Below are 17,435 nucleotides of genomic sequence, written 5' to 3' on the forward strand. Positions count from 1 at the left end.
ATCTCGCTGACTCCCCCATTCCTGCACACAGAGCCCCACAGCAGTGAAGAGGTCCCTGGGGCTAGATTACCTGCCACATTCAAAACCCCAGCACACCCCACCCCCTGGCTGACCAGCGGTAAAATGGGGATTGTGGGGGCCTTGTGAGAATCAAATGAGGCACAGTCCTCACTCCGAGCCATAAACAGATCCTAGCTGCTGCTCTTGACACTCTTGAGGGGTCAGCGGCCCCCTCGGCCGGCCCAGCAGGGTTCTGCACTGTCCTTTCCCCAGGAGGACAAGCCCAGGAGCACTTCGAGGACGAGGCTGGGCGCAGGGAGCCTGCAGAGCGGGCGCCTTTCTCTCCTGCTCTGAGTAAGTCATCAGGAGCCCCTTCTCCCGTGAAATCCCCTTAATTCCTTACACTTACAAACAAAAGGGGAATCTGTTCCCCAGGAGCCACTGATCCCTTAATTAGCTCTCCTGGTTTCTTATTAAGGTTACTTGGGACTGAGTCACACACCCTCAAGTGACAGATCAGCTTCAAGGAAGTGATTTGCAGAGTCGAGGTCCCGCGCCTGCCGCCAGCCTTCTTGCACCAGCGCTCTGCTCTAATCTCTTTTTTATTATTATTTTCTGCTTAAATCCAGTGTTGCCGCCTGGGTGCCTCTGACATTTAGCAGCTAAATGTCTTGCCAGAAGGCACCATCCTGTCTTTCAAGGCAGGAATTCTTTGTCGGGATTTTGCCCGGGACCGAGAGGGAGAGGGGTGCGGGCCGGGTGGGGGCGAGTCCCTGGGCAGAGGGCCTTGCGGCTCAGCTGTCACCGGCGCCCTGAGCTGAGCCTCCGCCCCTCTGAGGACAGGGAGGGGAAGCTGGGTGCCGCCTCCCAGAACCACTCTCTCCTCTCTGAGTAGTGTCCTGGCTCCTCTGGGGCCCTCTGTGCTTTGGGTCATCCCAGAAACTGACTCTAAGACAAGGATTCAAGTGCAGGCAGTTCCTTTAGGGTGATCCTGGGAAACAGGGCAGATCTCAGGATCCAGGGAAACACTAGAGACAGGGGAGGGCAGGGCATCAGCAGGCTGGGATGTTGACGGCTCCCCTCTCCATCCAGGGCTGCCGCTGCTTTGGGGACAGAATTCCCCAGCCTGTCAGCCAGCCCTGTGATTCCTGCAGGACAAAAGCCCTCAGAGCCTTTGAAGGGGGCGGTTTGCAGTGTGCGATCTCTGTCAGTAGAGGTGGTTGTCCATCCCTGAGCTTGGAGCCAAGCCTGATCCGTGAGCGTGCATCCATGTCCCCCGACCCCCACCCCCACTCCTACCCCTGCCAGCCCCCCGCAGGTTGGGGAGGGGGGGCTCCCCGGTGGGCATATGACCCCAGGTGGGCAGCTGGTGTGGCCCAGGATATGGCTGTTTGCATGGGTCGGAACAGCCCACTGGTGTGTGCGGACTTGCTGAACTGGAGGGGGTGGCCTGGCCACTTTGTCACTGGGTGGGAAGAGACTGCTTTGCAATGAAGCCAACAGCAAAGCAGAGCTGAGAGATCCTGATGGCATTGTTTGAACCGCTCATTTCTAAAAAGATTTATCTTAAAAAAAAAAAAAAACCCTGTAAAATATACATAGCATTAAATTTACCATTTCAACCATTTTTAAGTGTACAGTGCTGTGGCATTAAGTACATTCACGATGTTCAGTTTTTTTTTTAAAGGGTTTTGAATGTTCTTAGTAAGGGCACAGCAAGTATGATCTATTTTGGGGGGCAGTTGGTGCATCTGTTTTCACGGTTGGTCAGCAGACAGGAAAAGTGCCCTTCGGGGAGGAGTTGGGAGCAGACATGGGCCCACAGCCCTGCTGAACCGTGTGGTGTCACCCCGCCAGCTGCCAGTGCGGCCACTTTGGCCTGCAATTGTGACTTGGAGAAACACTTAATCCCACGCTTGAGGGACGTGCTCTGTGTTGCTGGTGGAATTTCTCTCTCATCAGGGGCCAGCATTTGTTCTAACCCTGAAATAGCTCCCTGGTCGGAACCCATGTGGCTCCAGGTTTATTTATACCCATCCTTTCACATGGCTTCCTTGGGGCAACAGCTGTGGACAGACGGACAGGACCAGTCAGGCCGGGATTGAGACCGGGACCCCCGAGTCCTCTGTCTTCTCTGCCTTTACTGTTGAGCCCAGAACAGTCCTGCCCAGGACCAGGACCAAGGGCCACTGGGGTGCTGAGAGGTGACGGGGCTCAACTGTGGGGTCTTGGCATCTCCCTGGCCCCCTCGGAACAGGGGGGTTTCTGGGCACCGGGTTGTTCACCTGGGGACTCAGCCTGTGGCCACTGTCCCTCCATGCGGCCTCAGCCGTGTCACGCTGTCGGCAGAGGCCCGAGCCCGGCGGCCTGGTCCCGGTTGGGGGCGCGTGCCCGGCCAGGACTGTGGAGACTGCCCTGAATTTCGCGATGCCCCTTCCGAGGAGGCACCTGGGCTGGGGGCTGGGTTTGGGTGAGAAGGTTTTTAGACCCACGAAGAGCCCTCCGGGGGGCCTGCTAGACACGAAAGGCCGGAGGAGCCCCCTGATGAGCGCTCTGCACCACCGCCAAGGGGTTTTCTGTTGGTTTCCTGCAGATTTTAAGTCTTTCCCTCTTCGGCGATGTTTCTTCCTCTCCCCATCCCTGCGTCTGCTTCTCGGCGTGACTCCGTGTCTCCTGAGCACCTCAGCAACTCGCTGACATTCTGGGTCTGTGTGTGCCTGTGTCTGTGTGTCCATCCATGTCCGTCCCTCTCTCGCTCTTTCTCTGACTGTGTCTCTCGGCCAGTATTTTCTCTTTCTTGGTCTGGCTCTCTCGATGTCTGTTTATCTCTGTCTCTTTCTCTGTCTTGGTCTCTCGCGCTCTCTCTGGTCTAATCCAGATACCTTGGCATGGGGACGTGGGTGAGCCAGGACTGGCTCCACCTGGAAACCACAGGGAAACCAGCCAGGGCTGGTCTGTCTGAAGGGGAACCATCCGTTTACTTCCTGGAGAAGCCTGGGGGTACACATGGTCCAGCCCCCTCTGCCTTGCCCACCCTGGGGACCCCCGGGGGAACATCGGTGCCAGTCATCCCCACCATGGGGGCCCCATCATGGGGCTGTTCCTGGCCTGTGCCAAGCAGCTCTGTACTTAGACTGGGTCAAACCTAACAGGGAAGAAAAGGAGCACAAGACAATCCAGTCTCAAGAGATGCTTAGGACTTATGTGCAAACAATCAATAAATAAAATATACAGGACATTTGGATAGTTTCACTTGATCCCTAAATGTCTAGATGGTCACAAACAATCCGATAGATCTTACTGCGAAAACTTTATATTTGGGGGTCACTTACATTTGAGCAAAGGTGGCCTTCACATTTGCCTGAGCATTTAGGGGATGTGGGGACTGGCATGTCCACTGGGGAGCAGCCCCTGTACCCCAAAGACCTAGGGACACCAAGTGGCAGCCAAGGCGCCGAGGAAAAAGACCTGTCTCCAGCACACCCGATTCACACTGCCCATGACCCCTACCCTCTGATAGGCTAGATGTGCAGACCTCTCCTGTCAGCCTTTGAGAGGGTCTGGCCTTGAGACACCTGATGGGGTGCTCCTTTCCTCTCTAGCCCTACCCCTAGGTGGTCACAAAAATAAGGACAGCAGGGACAGTGTGAAGGTGACAGTGTGTCCACAGGGGCAGATCAAGGGCAGAGTGACGGGGCTGCCGACCAGGCGAAGGCTTAGGTAAAAGCCTGAAGAACCTGCAGTGGGAACAGGTGGGGATTAAGTGCGGGAGGGAGGTGGGGGAGTGGCCTGTGGAGATCAGACTTGGGGTGTGAAAGGTGCTTGAGCAGCAGGTGACGTGAGCAAAATTGTATCTCCTGCACAGAAAGAAACCTGGCAGCTCCGGGATCGCTGGGCAGGGTGGGCGGCAAGACTGGCAGCTAGAAAACAGACTGTCAAGTGACGCCCTCATGAGCAGGAGCTCATCTAAGGAGGTTCAGCCCAACCCCAGAGACGTAGTAGTGGCTTGGGCGTGTGTACACACCCATGCATGCTTCTGGGTGTGCACCTGTGTACGTGTGTGTGTGGACGTGTTAAAGCTGGGGAAGGGGATGAGGGTCAGGAAGACAGGGCCTGATGTGCACCCTCTCCTCCCCCACGAAGGTGAGGGGGTTAGAGATTCCAGCAACCCCCCAGCGCTGCTGGTTCATGCATCAGTGTTATTGGCACCAAGAGCGCCCAGTGACTCAGCTGAACACCGGCGGGAGAATGGCTGTGCCCCATGTGATACGGCCCCACCGTGGAATAAAAAAGAAACCACTGGGGAGACCTGCAGCGATGGGCCAGTCTCACCGATGGCAGGTTGAGGGACGGAGGATGGGCCCTGGAAAGCGCACCCTGTAGGATTCATCCCTGGGAAGTCCCAGAGCAGGTGAGAGCAGCCCTGGTGCTGGAGGGCTCATCAGTGGCACCTCAGGTGGGGGGCGGTGCCTGCGAGGGGCGGGAGAGCTTTCCAGGCGAGGGAAGCGCTCTCTCTCCATGAACTGGTTGTTAACATGGTGCAACCACCTGTCAAAACTCACTGACTTGAATCTTTAAGATCCACTTTCCTGGATGTAAATTCTAATTCAGTTAAGAAAAAAATAGGCTGCCAGTTATTATTATTTAAAAAAAAAAAAAAAAAAGGAAAGCAAAGGGGAGGGAAAGGGAGTGGAAAGAGTAGGATGTGGCTTGGCTCCTCAAGGGTCCACTCAGGGTAAGCTGAGGCACCCACCGACCCTAAAAGCAGGCCTGACAAACACAATGCGCAGCTCAGCTGCTGCGGCCGCCTGGAGGGGCAGGCGTGGACCAGGGGGTGAGGCTCCTCAGACTGTGCACCTCGGTGCCTCCTTGGCTCACTAGCTCTGGCCTAGGGTGGCCCGTGGGCAGAGCCTCCCAGCCTCAGGAGAAGCCGTAAGTCCCGATTTTGTGTCAGATCTCCCTGTTTTTAGTGTTGGCAACAACAGCACTAATGGCTCATGGGTGACCAGAAGCCTTCCTGCTAGCGTCATCACTTCAGACATATTTTGTTTGTGGGGCACCCGGGTGGCTCAGCAGGTTGGGCATCCGACTCTTGGGTTCATCTCGGGTCATGCTCTCAGGGTCATGGGATGGGGCCCCGCGTTGGGCTCCGCACTCTGCAGCGAGTCTGCTTGAGATTCTCTGTCTCGCCTTCTGCCCCTCCCCCTGCTCGCCTGCGCTCGCTCGCTCTCTCCCTCTCTCTCAAAGACCTATTTTGTTGTGTATCATATGCTGCATTCTACGATAATACCTCACTTTTTCTTAAGACTTTTAAATATTAATTTCTAGCCTGTTGGTTTGTGAGTTTTTTGAATTGTTGCAAACCTCCACCACCTTTTCCAATATGTTTATCGAAAAGAACTCCGCATGGGGGTGGCCCCCTCATGGTTCAAGGCCCTGTTGTTCATGAGTCCGCCATGATGCCTCGGCTGCAGATCAGCGGGCCTCACCAAGCCCTCAGCTGTTGCCTGCTAACCACCCCCTCTTAAAAGTTTCGCCCAGGGAGCGTCTGGTTAACAACGGGGCTGGTGAGGGTTCCCACAGGTTTGAGGCACACGCGCTGCGCACTGCGAGCTCCTGATGTCTCCCGAGTCCAGCAAGCGGCAGAGCAGTCTGAGGCTGGGTTGGGAAGATGCCATCTTGGGCTGAGATGTGAGGAGTGGTGAGTGCTTCTAGAAGGAAAGGTCGAGTGCGAAGGACTTCTTAGAGGGAACCTCTTAGAACCTCTCTGAGAGCAAATGTGTATTCGTGTGTTTCATCTGCTGTGGATTGGGGAAGGGGCCAAGGTCCGGGTTTGGCTGGAATGGTGGGTCCCCAGGACGGCGCTGCGAGGAGAGCCCCACGGGAGGCCTCCCTGGAACAAGGCCCCTTCCCTGCCATCAGGGCTACCCCATGCTATGCCACAGCCAGGGCCCTGTGCCCCCTGTGCCCCAGGCCTGGCTGCTGCTGGGCGCCCTCCCTCTCTCCTCAGCCCTTAGCTCTAGTGCCCACCCGGCCCCGTGGCCTCAGGGTTGCAATGCGAGCTCCAGGAAGGGGCCCCGGTGCTGGCTCCCTCCCACCCCCGCTCAGCTCCTTGCCTGGGTATCACCACAGGTGCGAGGACTAAGTGAGGCCTTGTCTGCAAAAGTAGGAGTGTGTGTCCACGGCAGAGGGTCTTCTAGCAGCACGAAATCAGAGCTGAGGCTGCTCATGACAGAAACCACCCCGAGTTGGGTTGGGGGTATGAAGTAGGGCCCTTCCCCGCTGCCTGCTGAGCACTGCCACAGTCTTTCAGGATTGCCCCCATCCTAGGCAGGCCCAACGGGGAGAGCCCACGCACGTTCTAGAGGGAGCCAGTCTGGTTCATATCCTCTCTATGCCTCTTGCTCACTGTGAGACTCTGGGCCAGTTATTTAACCTCTGTGTGCCTCAGTTTTTTCCTCTCTAAAATGAGGTAACACCACCACCAACCTCACAGGGTTGTTGAGGTGATTACTTGGTTAATATATGCAAAGCACTCCCACAAACACTTGCTAAATAGGCCTTTTCCTGCTGGGAAAACAATTTAAGGCCAATCATAGATGGATGTTAATAAAAGACTCTTTCCTGCAAGTAAAGAAATTGAGTATTCATTTTTAATTTGAGTCACTACAGGTTAATAATGGAGAGATTTCACCCTCAAAGAGGATGTGGGTGCAAATCCCAGCTCAACCACGTACCACCCAATGTCAATGGGAGTATTGTTCTAGCTCTTCCCACCCAGACTCCCTCCCTCATCCCACTGGGTGCCTACTCCCCCTCCTACTAGGTCACGTGCCCTGCTTTGGCCAGTGGGCTGCTGGCAGACATGGTGCAAACAGGTTGTGCCTGCACGATGGGGCTTACTCTCTTGCAGGGCCATGCGAAAAATGTGTCCTTGTCTGCTAGTGTAGGGAAAGTGACATTTTAGAGAAACTTACATAAATGATCTCCTTTAATTCTTACCACTATCCTAGGAGAGGGTCTCATCATCCCATTTTATAGATGAGGAAGCCGAGGCTCCCCGCCCCCCCTTAGGTACCAGGAGTTTTATTCCAATTACACGCCTGTTTGGCAGCACCAGGAGACGTCACACTTTTGGACTCAGGGCAGAGCTTGGGATTTGAGCTTCTCCTGAGCAGGAGTTTCTTCAGGATCAGATGCTCTGTTAAAAAATCCCATCCCCTGCGGTAGCCATGGGTAGGTTCCAGAGCAGCAAAGAGGGTGCCCACGTTTTCCTGCTCAGGCAGATGGGCATTGAGCGGGTTCTCTCAGAAAGAAAATATTTGCCCCAATGAATCTAAGTAAATGGTTAGTGTCTGAAGGGAATGAGCTGCTTCTGACTGTCACTGGAGGTTGAAGATAATTTCTTAAGAGGCCAAAGGTGCCTCCAGGAGCCCTCCGGTCTCCAGAGAGGAGAGACCGTGGAGATGGAGAGAGGGGGTGTGGACAGGCATCCTGGGGTCGGGGAGTGTCCAGCGGCCCTGAGTCAGATTCCTCACCAGCCAGCTTGTCCTTGAGTGTCCCAGAGTCCATGAAACTCACAGCCTTTGATGTTGATGGTGGGGAGGAGTCAGATGGGGAGGGACAGAGGGACACTGAGGCAGGAAGTGGCTGAAGACAGAGATTTCACAGCTGTGACCAACTGGCCTATTCACACCCACATCAAGGATGATGGGGAGTTGAAACTGCTTCAAGGGAAAGTTCACACATGAAAGTTGTTACTTCCCAAGACCCTGACATGCCCCAGACCTTCATCCTATCCCTTTCCCATTATGACCCCCACAGGTATGTACTGCCACTCCCCATTCATTGACAGAGAAACCGAGGCTCGGTGAGATTCAATGACTTGACCAAGGTCACCCCACTGACCATCAGGTATAATATGTGACTCCAGAGCTGACTCCAGTTCTTTGGGAAAAGTTCGACTCAATTGTTGTCTCTGCCCTCCCTATAGGCATGAAGCCTATGTGCGACTCCTGGCCTGTGTTCTGTTGGGATGTCATTAAAATCAATAACGTGATACCTTATTTATCTGGCATTAGAGAATGTGGTATTCTTCAAGTCTGGTTTGCTAGAACTGACTACTTGAAGCGTTTTGATTTCTGTAATTGTCAATGATTTGAGGAGAAAATCACTCCAATGCATGCCACTTGTTGTCTTGTGAAGCATACGAAGCATAGTTCAGTCTTTTCTAGAGGATTCTAGTAACCCTCATGAAGGGTGCTCAGCTGCAGTGATGCAGATGCCCTGCGAATTGGTGACATGAATTGAATTATTCATCCTGCCCAGAACGGCCGTATTTTCAGCTTTATGGGGTGGTTCTCCAGTCCCCCCCACCAATGTCATACTGTCAGCTGTAACTCCAGCTGCCGTCAAAAGCCCCCTCTGTGCTTTCTACATTGATGTGGACAGGAGACAACATGGCCAAGCCGTTAGGTGGGTGTAAAATATGCATTAAAAAGTGTGGGGCGATGGCTGACGGGCGTTCTACAGAGACTCCGTGACATTTACAAATTACTGTTGATTCTCCATGTCTTGTCTGCTTTCTTCCTGACTCTCAGTTGTGTTATAGTCGGTGTCGCTACATATATTACATCCAGATGAGTGAAGATTTGTGCATGGGTGGTGGAGTAATATTCACAAAAGTGAATATTGAGGTTGGAGGCGAGCAGAGAAAGTAGTCTGTGCGTCAAAGGCCTTTTAAGAGGCCTTACACCAATGTAATTAGCAACGGTATTTGTAACAGCCAGACACTACCGACAGCCCCAGTGTCCTTCAGTGGATAAGTGGGCAAACTGTGGTCCATCCACACCATGGGAATCTCACGCAGCAACAAAGGGAGCAAATACTTGTCTATGCAACTTGGATGGATCGCGAGAGCATTAGGGCTGAGTAAAAAAGCCAGTCCCTGAGAGGGATCACCTGCTCATTCAGTTTATAGAACATTCTCCGATGAGAAAATGATAGCTATGGAGAACAGGCCCCCAGGGGTTCAGGGGGCAGGGAGGCTGCGGCTGTGGTGGGAGCGCGGGGGAGCTCCTTCTCCATGTCCCAACTGGGGCGGTGGCTCTGCGAATCTGTGTGTGGGGCGACATTTCACGGAACCTCTCACACCCACACAAGAGTGCATGTGCAAAGGGGTGAGGTCTGAGTAAGATCTGCAGTTTGCTTGATAGTAATGCGCCAACAGCAGTGTCCTGGTCATGAGAACTGCGCTCTCGGTGCTAAGATGTTAGTGATCGTTGGATGGAGCAGGGCCAGTGTGCATAGGAACTCCCTGTGCACCATTTTGGCAATTTCTATGTGAGTCTAACATTATTTCAAAATAAAAAGGTGAATTTTTTTTTTTAAGCCTGTGAAAGATGGGCACCTGGGTAGCTCAGTCGGTTAGGTCTCAGACTCTTGATTTTGGCTCAGATCATGACCTTAGGGTTGTGAGATGGAGCCCCCCCCCATCCCCTTTGGGATCTGTGCTGAGTGTGGATCCTGCTTGAGGTTCTCCTCCCTCTGCCCCCCTCCCACCTCAAAAGCCAATGTAAGAGAGCCAGTGGAAACCATTTCTGGATTACCTTGTGTTTTTAACTATCTCTCCCATCCTTCTGTCTAATTGTGAGCTTTCTATTTATGTATGATGTTGAAATATAAAATCACTTCTTCCAAGTTCTTTATGGCTTATTATGATGATGATTATAACCATAATTATTATTTATTGTGAACTTTTTTTGAGCTCTTTCATTTACCCAAACTAATGACCCAGATTTGTAACATGTATGAGACCAGAGGAGACTGGGGTAGGGAGGGCACTGGGGAGGATGGTGACATTAGACTGTCACCTCCATAACCTTGTATCTGATGTTGTTTTCTCCCCCATTACCACATCCCTAGTGCCTAGAATAGTGTCTGAAATGCTCAATAAACACTTGTTGAATGCATGTACGCAGGTCTTGTGGTAGGTGTCCACGTGACCATAGGATAGGCATGTGTCCTTTTCTTGAGTTCTTGCAACTATATTTGTCTATTTGGAGATGGAATACAGTTTTATTGAGAGGAGGGAAAGGGGGGGCAGGACAGGGGAGGGAGAAGAGGGTTTTTACTGAACTCCGTGCAGAACCTTCTCTCAGGCCTCTTCCCAGGCAACACCTGCTCCCACAGACTGGCAGCAACCATTGTCTGAGTCTGTCACTATAGACTCATGTTTGTCTTTTCTTGAACTTTGTGTAAATGGAATCCTAGTAGGTGTTCCTTCTCCTTTGGTTTTTGTCACTCACCTTATGTCTGTGAGACTCCATGTCACCTGTGCCACACACGTTCATTCCTTGGCGCTGCTGAGTGGCTCCCCCTTGCATGGCTTGTCCGTTCCCCTGCTGGTGGACATTTGAGTTGTTTCCAGTTTGGGGCTCTAATTAACAAAGCTGCTGTGAGTGTTAATGTGTAAGTCTTTTTGTGAAACCTGTATTTCATTTTTCTTGCGTAAATACCTAGGAGTGTGACTGTGAGGAGTGAACGTTTAACTTTATTAGAAAGAAACTGCTGAACTGTTTTTCAAGGTCATCACACCAAAAAAAAAAAAAAAAAAAAAAAAAGTCATCACACCATTTTTATTCTCCCTGGAGATGGATCCTCCATCTTTGCCTCCCTGTCAGGAGCAGCCTGTTGTTACAGGAACAGATTGTAGATCCCCTCGCTGGTGGGCTGATTCCTCTCCTGCTCCCTTCTCCCCGCTGCAGCCACTTGTGCAGTGGCCAGATTCCATGCTGGGGAAGGGCGCCTGCACCCTGTGCTCTTGGAGTCCCCACTGTAGACCCCTGCAGGTGACTGTTGTCGTTACTACCTCTCACTCCATCAATAAGGAGACAAGACTGGCCCAAGGTCACCCGGTGAGAAGCAGGGCCAGGGCAGAAACTCAGATCCTTCTTATTTCCAGCTCCTGTTCCTTCCTGACACCAGAATGTCTCTCTGGACTATCTTTCTTTCCTTCTTTTATCCCAGCTTCTCTGCCTTTGCTGCTGCTGTTCTGCAGCAGTGCCAGTCTCCCGAGGTTCCCATCTGAGACAGCCTGACTGTCCTGAGGTGGTTCCTTAAATCTGAGCTTTGAACCTCAGCTTTGAACCACAGATTTTCTAGAAGTCTTTACCTCCAACAAACACAATCCCAGAGTGGGAAGAAGGTACCAGAGAGGCTTTGGAGTCCTCAGCCCTTGCAGAGGGAGGGGACGGATGGGGGGACGCTCTCACTGAGGGCCTCCCCCAACGAGGTACCTCCCCTGCTCCCTCCCTGCTCAGGGTCTCCCCTCTGCACGTGCTGTTGCTCCTCCCACTACCCCGAATATCTCCCCCCAAAACCCCTGTCAACTCCAAGTTCCAGCTCAACACTTTACTTCCTTGGGCAAGCCCACCTGCTGCCCCTTCTTCCTGGTTCAGGGCACATCACATCCCTCCTCTACTGCCCTTTCCAGATTCACAAGTTGTCATACAAGTCCCTGAGGTCAGTCTCTTGGCTGAGTGTATGGCCCTTTGGATGCACCACAGTCTACCTCACACGGGTTCCTCGTGTGGCCTGCCATGCCATATAGAAGGGCCGTGAAGTCTACACCTAGAATATAAATGTGGTTTTGTGGTCCTTCCTCGTGACTGGGGGTTGAGGGGAGACAAGCCAGTGTCTGCTGAGCACTCCCCATGAGTCATGCCCTTTCCTTCCTTTAACTCACCTGCTCCTCACACATGTCCTGAGAGGCAGGGAATGTATCCCTTCCCAGGTAATAGGAGATTGAGAGAGGTTGTGCAAGTTGTTCAAGGGCACGTAGCTTAAGTGGGGCAGAGGCCCTTCTTGAAACCAGATCCATTGTCTGCACAATCCCATTTCCCTGCCCTCACACACCTTTTCAATGGAGAGGCTCATTGCTCTGGGTTCATAACAGGATAGTTGCACAAGGTATGTGCATGGACCAAAATTAGTTGGAAGTTCTGAATCAGATCTATACAGGAAAATCTAGGTCACTCATTAAAGGCTGATTTGTCTCTTCAAAGAAATGGGCCAGTGTCTCCAGCATGACTTTGGGTCATAGACGTCATGAGCTGAGTCACAGTTATGGGGCTCTTTCCCAGTTGTTTCTGAGAAAAGACCTCCAGGTACAGAAGTTTGGCAGACCTGTCAGAGCTCAGGACACCTCGGCAGTGAGCTAGGGCAGACCCGACCTTCCCTGGGGGTGGGGAATAGAGAGAAGGAGAGGCGGCCTTGGGGGGATACCAGGCCCCTCAGTGGGGGATGCCATATTTCATGGCAGGTGCTAAGATTCCTTCTCCAATGTTCTAGTGACTCACCATTGCCACCTAGCTGGAATTTTGTCCAAAGTGCATGCTGGATCCCTGTCAGAAGGAGGCTTGGAGTCCGCATGTCCCTCCTCCAAACCTGGTCTGGAATTTGCTTTGGAAACCACCCTCCTGGGCCTCCAAGTACACTTTCTGCTCCTGGGTATCTGACTGGGCCTCACTCCTCTGGGTAGGAGTTCATCTGAATTTATTGCAAGTTGAAAGCCACTTTTTCTCATGGCGTCATCCCCTGAATGACAGCCGTGGTTTTGAGCAGCTCTCTTTTAGGCTGAATTAAGTCCTTCAAGACAGGTGGCCACTCAACTCTGTACACGTTAGAGTTGGATAATATTATGGTCCTCTCTTTGAGGAATCAGCTGAAATTTTAAACTGTAGGCACTGACCCAGTAGTGGGTCATGGGATTAATTTAGTGGGTCACGCACAGCGCTAATGAAACAAGGCAGAAGGTATCAGAGTCAGAAGGCATCACATGCGGCATGAGCGAGTTTGTTTCATGAACCTTCTACTTCAGTTGTGTGTGTGAGTCCAAGGTGTGGCAGAGGCAGCTGACTGGCTGCCAGGTCTGGTCTCCCCTCCCACAGAATACGGGTGTCCCTAGGGAGGGGGTGCCCTGCTAGCAGTGATATTCCAGATTCCCGCCTCTAGGCGGGGCCCCTGGCTGACTTGCTCTCACCAATGGACCGAGATTGAAAATGACTTTACTTCCAGGTCAAGGTGGCTGGTTCCTGGATCACTGTGTGGAGGAGAGCCACCCACCAGGAAACCTCACATTGCAGTTATGTGAGTGAGAAATGAATTTTTTTTTTTTTTTTTGTTAAGCTACTGACATCTTGGGACCTGAGCTATAGCACTTAAGGTTACCCGGTGTAATATGCTGTAAAATGTTTTTCTTAATGTGGGTTATGATCAAAAAGCCTGTCAAAAAGTACCTGACTTAATCTAAACCCCTTTATTTTTCAGATGGAGAAATCAAGTATCAAACTGTGAGGGGCCCCTCCCCCAAAGTCTTCGGAGCGAGCTGGGGCCAAACCTTGCCTAAGCAGGAGGATGAACACTGCATGGCCTGAGTGGCCTTTGTGTATTGCTTGATGGAGCAGAGCTGAGTGTTGTGGCTGCAGACTCCCGGGACAGTGCTCTGCCCACACCCACGCACGTCTGGGGGCATGGATCTGACCTTTGCGTTTTGCTGCGGACCTCTGCCCACAGCTGGAGACAGGAAGGCTGAACTCTGCGTGGCTTGCTGAACTAACTCTCACCTGGCTTCTGCTCAGGCTCTGTGGTTAACATCTCTGTGGCACACAAACAGACTTTCTCTGAAAGTCTGAGTTTCTCTGAATCTCTGAGGTACAGGATTCTGAGAAACCCAGCGGCAGCCTGGCCACCACCATCAGAGCACCCGGTGAGTCGCCCACACACGCCCAGGAATGATACCTCCATGTCTTACCACACAGTGAGTTTGGGCCCTGGTACTGATGCCGACGGTGACCCGGGTGGGTGGGAGCACACAGAGGCCGCTGCGCTCCTGTATCCCACAGACCTGCAGAGCCTGGCCACCCTGGGGCTCGAGGCCACCTCAGCCCTGTGAGGCTTGGGCCCTCCCCATCACCTATCCCCAGGAGGTTATTGTAAGAGTTAATAATGCAAGTGGCAGGTGGACATAGGACCTGGCACTGACTTGATTCTACTTGCAGCAACCCCTGAGAGGTGGCCAAGCTTGGCATTCTTGTTACAGGTAAGGAGATGGAGGTTCTCAGAGCTCACTGGTCACTCAAAGAACCCTCTCAATTGGTGGCGAGTGGGCTGAAGCCCTGGCATCTTGAGAGTTAAGATGGGCAGGGCTCAGGACACTGGATCTGGTGACACTAAAGTCTCCTCTGAATGAATGGAAGTTGGTGAGGAGAGACCCTTGCCTCCATCTCCCTCTAGTCTGTCAGAGCCGGCTCTGGCTTTTTCCCTACGGGTAACATTTGTGGGAATGAAAGCAACGGATGACAAAGAGGCTTAGGAAAAATCTAGGACAGGCTAGATCTCAAAATCTGGGGAGAAAGGAGTTTCCCAGCTCCCCAACTCCTGCACTCTGGGGCTCCTAGGATCATCTACTCATTTCCTTCCCCCCTCATCCCCATACACTGCTCTTGGGTCATCACCCACATCCAGTGGTCCAAGCTCAGTCACTGCAAGGAAAGTGTGGTCCTGCTGTGTCCCTATCCAGGGGTTAAAGGAATTGGACTTCCTGAAGAGTCTCTGCTACATCCCTCTCATCTGGAGTTATGCCCTTTGTTCACTAATCAAGGCAACACATTGAATAAGAAGGCAATGCCTATCTCCCTCACTGGACCCCAAGCTCCCTGAAGACAAGGATCTTATTTTTCTTGTTCACTGAACGTCTTCAGCCCCTAGAACATAGTAGGTGCTCAATAAATATGGGTGAATGACCTGCTAAAGCTCAGGCCCTCTTTTCAAGGAGGGAAATGCAAGTTCTGGGCTTGGAGGGCTGAGAAAGACGTACTGTCCCAAGGTGAGGGAGTTTAGAGGAAATGAGCCCTGCAAGTCAGGATATCAGCGAAAGTTACCCCAATATCACCACCCACCCCCAAACTTAGTGGCATGAAATAACAATGATTTTGTTTGCCCATGATTCTGTAATTTGGGAAGGTTCAGCTGGTATACCTTGTCTCTGCTCCGTAGTGTCAACTGGGATCAAAGGATCCACTTCCTTTGGTGGCTCACTCTAAGTTGGCTGCTGGCTGTTGGTTTCACCTAGGCCTCTCTGCAGAGCTGCTTGGGCTTTCTTGCACATGGTGACTAAGAGGGAGTATACCAAGAGACAGGAAGTAGAAGCTGCCTGTGTTTTTAAGGTCTGGGCCCAGAAACTGGTATTGCATGATGTCCACCATATTTTACTGGTTAAGAAGTCACAGAGCTAAGATTCAAGGGGCTCCTGATGGAAAGAATGTCAAAAAGTTTTGGGGCCATGCCTTAAAATAATCACAGAAGGCTTCCTGGAGGGGGAGTGAGCAGCTACAAACACTAAAGGTTTGAATGCTACCTGTAGCTCTCTTCCGTATGGCTGGAGCAGTCGTGGTTTCCTGCAGCACAGCTGAGGCCTTGTTCCAGCTACCCTGAAGAAGCCTCCAGGCAACGGGCATGACAAATTATATTCTCCAGAAGTGGCCATAGCACTTCCTGTCTCACATGTGCTTCTAGAACGTGGTCTACTTCATCAACAACTGGAATCTAGGGATCCCTGGGTGGCGCAGCGGTTTAGTGCCTGTCTTTGGCCCAGGGCGCGATCCTGGAGACCCGGGATCGAGTCCCACATCGGGCTCCTGGTGCATGGAGCCTGCTCCTCCCTCTGCCTGCGTCTCTGCCTCTCTCTCTCTCTCTCTGTGTGACTATCATGAATAAATAAAAATTTAAAAAAAAATTAAAAAAAAAAAACAACTGGAATCTATTTCCCTTCCCCTTGAAACCAGATGGACTTGTGACTACTTCACTGGATGGCTGCCGAGCCTAAGTCCTAACAGGTCAGGTGACTTCCACTTGGTGCTCAGTATGCTCACCTCTCTCTACTCACTCATTCTTGGAACAGAGGCACTTGCTGCAAGGAAGCCCAGGCCACAGGAAGAGGCCACCTGTCGGTGTTCCAGCTGACAGCCCAAGGTAAGGTCCTAGCATCAACCGTCAGGCATCTAAGTGAGCCAAACTTCAGAGGATTCCAGCTCCCAGCCTTTGAGTTTTCTTCTACCTGAGGCCCCAGGCATCAGAGGCACCAGTGACCAACCACGTTCTGTCTGCATTCCTGACCCACACAGCTCCTAAGCATACCAAATGGTTACGTCATACCAACCTCTGGGTCATTGGTTACACAGCCATAGTAACTGGCACAGTGGGCAAAGTGAAAGAGAACACTGGGACCTCCCGAAAGCAGTTCCACGGCAGGAGTCGTCGGGTGGAACCCACCAGAGCAGTCTGGCCAGTGAAGCTGGCTTCCACCAGGTATGCACTGCAGAGCAAGGGAGGCGTTTTGGACAGAGGAAACAGCTTGATGAAAGGGCCTAGCACGGGGCCAGTGGACGAGAGCACAGCCCTGCGGGGACGGGGTGGGTGGTGCAAGGGGCCGCCTCTCAGCCTGAGCACTTGGAGGAGGCTCCTGGCTCAGCTCTGCTCTCAGGCGAGGAGGGCAGATGGGTAGGCAGAGGCACAAGGCCCCTGGTCAGGCCCAGCGAGTAGGGACAAGGCCTCTACTGTGGTGGGACGGGGGGCAAGCGGGCCTGACCAAGCCATGGCCCAGAGGCAGTGCTGGACCAGGGGCTCCTGACTGGCTGGATGTGGGGCGAGGAGCAGAAGCTGAGGCGGCAGGAGGGGATACCCATGTTGAGGGACAAGGGTGCCACTGGAAGGGCAGTGTACGATGCTCTCCTTTTTACAGCATGGCCTTTGCCAGCTGTCCTTCCTCTGGGAAGATCCCCTGGGGAGGTGACATCTACAGCAGCCCCTTCCCCCTCCCCCTACACCCTGTGACATCTCCTCATTCCTCTGAGACATAGACACACAGGAGAGTTCTCGCTGCTGCTGCTGCTTCCTCACCTACGGCGGCGGGGATGACGTCAGGCCCTCAGGATCCTGATGGGCCAGAACTGACGGGACAGCAGCGAGCCCACATTGCAGCACGTGGCTGCTTGGTGGCTGTAAGTGCGCCCCCTACTCCAATCCGCTCCTAGTGTGTGCTGACAGGAAGTGGGACGGCCTTCCCTCACGCAGGAGGAGGGCTGGCATGCTGGGCTGAGCTCGCTGGTCTCCCCTCAGAGCCTTCCAGGGCCTCCCTAGCCGGAGGATTTCCCCTGGGCTCCCTTGGTCCTGAAACCTTTCCTGGTGTTCCTAGTATAGACGGGGGTCTCCTCCCCGCTCTTTCCTGGCAATCTGGGGGCTCTGGTGTGGGTCAGCATCTGCGCAGCCTCACACTTGGAGGGCGTTGGGTGGAGTCTGCTGACCCAACAGTGGGCTGATGCTGGATGGAGTCTCTGGGTCAGAACTAACCACCAGAGCCTCCACAGTCTGTCACC

The sequence above is a fragment of the Canis lupus genome, chromosome 22 (genome assembly GCF_048164855.1).
Source record: "Canis lupus baileyi chromosome 22, mCanLup2.hap1, whole genome shotgun sequence".
Classification (NCBI taxonomy): Eukaryota; Metazoa; Chordata; class Mammalia; order Carnivora; family Canidae; genus Canis; species Canis lupus.